The sequence below is a fragment of the Lactuca virosa genome, chromosome 9 (genome assembly GCF_052849685.1).
Source record: "Lactuca virosa cultivar CGN04683 chromosome 9, Lactuca_virosa_CGN04683_v6, whole genome shotgun sequence".
NCBI classification, from domain to species: domain Eukaryota; kingdom Viridiplantae; phylum Streptophyta; class Magnoliopsida; order Asterales; family Asteraceae; genus Lactuca; species Lactuca virosa.
Genome location: NC_136434.1, coordinates 104,136,613 through 104,139,685, shown reverse-complemented (window position 1 = coordinate 104,139,685; position 3,073 = coordinate 104,136,613).

The following is a 3,073-nucleotide window of genomic DNA, read 5'->3' as shown; positions in this document are numbered from 1 at the left end:
TACGGGATGCGGTGAGTAAAGCATAACTCCAAAAATATAAAGGAAGGGTACTTCGACTCATCATAGATTCAACCATAACAAGTAAGGTCTGATTTCTCCTCTCAGAAACACCATTAAGTTTTGGTGTTCTAGGTGGAGTGAGTTGTGAGATAATCCCAAGGCTCCTTAGATGGTCTTCAAACTCTTGGCTCAAGTACTCGCCTCCTCTATCCAAACGAAGGAATTTGATTGTTTTGTCGAGTTGATTTTCAACTTCACTTTGAAACAATTTAAACTTTTCAAATGCTTCATGTTTATGTTTTATCAAATACACATAACCAAAACGACTGAAGTCGTTAGTGAAGGTGATATAATATCTCTCACCATATCTAGACGTTGTTTTAAAAGGTCCATATACATCAGTGTGTATGATGCCTAATAAAACACTTGCCCTTTCACTTGTTCCAAAGAAAGGGGATTTTGTCATCTTGCCGCATAAACAAGATTCACATGTAACGCCCGCAGATCCAGGCTAGTCAATTTAGAGACGATGAGCATCAAAAATGAGTTTTTGATGGAAGATTATTTAGAAGGATTAATCTTAACCAAGTTTTAGTATATGTTACAAGGGTTCCGTACATATAAAGAACGCCGAAATCCGAGTTATAACGAAGAAGTTATGGCCCGTCGAAGTTTTACGGCAAAACCGCCACGGCACCGGGAGACGTAAATAGTGAATTTACGGTAGAAGACTTTTTAGCCTTAGTGATCTAAACAAAATTTGTAGTATACGTTAAACCGAAAACATACAAAAAAAGAACGCCCAAATCTGACTTCGTATAAGGAAGTTATGAATTTTCTAAGATTTGGCATAGCAGTGCACGGCCCGAAACTCGAATTTTAGTTCGAGCGGTTTTTGGCCTACGCGACCTAAATTAGAGTTGAATATCTCATTAATAGGAACTCAACGGTAAAAATGCAGACGAAAACGGAGTCCGTATGTAGAAGTTATGAATTTTACGCTGACATTTAACAGTATAATCTCCTCCTACTGTTAAATTTAAGAGCGGTCGAGAATTAGCCGACGGAGTCTAAATGAAAGTTTTAGATCTTGTTTTTACCTATGCGTGGATATAAAGAATGTCGAGAGTAGAGCTCGTATGTTAAAGATATGGACGAAACTTGGTCCTTACTCTTCGAGTGCGATAAATTCGATACAGTTTTGTGAATCTGAGATAGAATGAGAATTAGCTGATGGCGTCTAAATGAAAGTTGTAGTACTCGTAAATACCAATGTGTGGATATAAATAACGTCAAAAATTGAGTTCGTATGAACGATTTACAAATTATAATAGCATATTTACGTACTAAAATAAAGTATAAATCATATATACGTACACACACACACACGTGTATATATATATATATATATATATATATATATATATATATATATATATATATATATATATATATATATATATATGTATATATACAAATGTATATATCATTAGAAAGGTATCGACGATGCGGTTATTATAAGACTAGTGTTGAGTACTTTCGACATTAGTTTAGTATAAATATCGTTAAATCTATTTAAAATAGTATTATGAAGGGGTGTTTAGTCGTTTATATAACTATAAGGTCATTAAGTAATTATGGAGGGTAGTTTTTGTAAATCCAATTACTATAAATAAGAGGCTTGCTCTCATATTTCTTGCACCATTCTCTTGATTCAAGAGTCTTTCTTTTCTTATCCCCCGAGCATTTCGGTCCCTCGTGATTCGACTTCTCTTTCTGTAGTTTTAGTATTGTAAGGTGAGCGCTGAAGCGCTGCACGAATCTTTCTTAGAAAGATTCAGCGACGAATTTCTGCCCCTGCAGAGCCCGACTCCTAGCTAAAACCCCCTTGTAAGTAAGTTATGCTTACCTATTTTAAGATAGCTTATATTTAAAATTAGTATTGTTATTATGAACTTTTAATAAATATTTGAGCTATTATTATGACTTATATAAGTGTCGTTATAATATCTTTTTAACTACTCGCGGTGCGGGGAATCTGGTTTAAAGGGCCGCATAGGGTTGTTGGATTTCAGAAGAGCTATATGCCAAAATGGTCCTGCCCTCCGGTGTTTTATGTCTGGACCCTGCCTGTACATAGTGGTTGGAAAGTATTGTTTAGACGCTTATATAATGATAATAATAATAAGACTAGTAATTAGTCACTGTAATATTAGACTAAAATCTAGTGGTAATAATACTAGGTTTCGTCGAAGGAAATTATTTTAAAGTAAACGAAGCGCTGTCCGAGTACCGAGTCACCACCTTATCAAGTGAGTGCATAGTTACTTTCATCTTACACATAGATATGAAATATTTTATATAAACTACGTGCTATGTGTGCATATTATCTGAGTACTTGCTGTCTATGCTGTATGAACGATTTTATACATGTTTTAAATGATTTAAACTGTATATATATATCTACGATAATATGTTGGGTAAAACATGGGTAGATGTAATAGATGGAATATGAGTTGGATGATGAGTTGAGAGGTGTTATAGACCACGAGGTGAGTGTGAGAGGTGGACGATGTGAGAAGTCTTTTCCAAATGATGGCCCCGTCATCTAGCAGAGTATGGATGATAACCACAGACTATTCTAGACAGTCCAGTGGAACACTAGCAGGCTCGCAACCTGTAGGTGTTGTGAACGATGTGTTCACCCGGTGTACTCTAAACCCTGTCGATCATGCAGACTTGGTGCCTAAACCTTGGCGATCATGCAGACTTGGTGCCAAAACCCTGGCGACTATGCGGACTTAGTGCCTGTTGTATAAACCCTGGCGACTATGCAGACTTAGTACCAAAACCCTGGCAACTATGCGGACTTAGTGCCTGCTGTATAAACCCTGGCGACTATGCAGACTTAGTTCCTAAACCCTGGCGACTATGCGGACTTAGTGCCTGTTGTATAATTCCTGGCGACTATGCAGACTTAGTGCCTAAACCCCGGTGACGATGGACTTCGTGCCGATTCCTTAGAATGATCCTTAGGAATGAATGAACGAGGAATAGTTGATTCTTAGGGTAG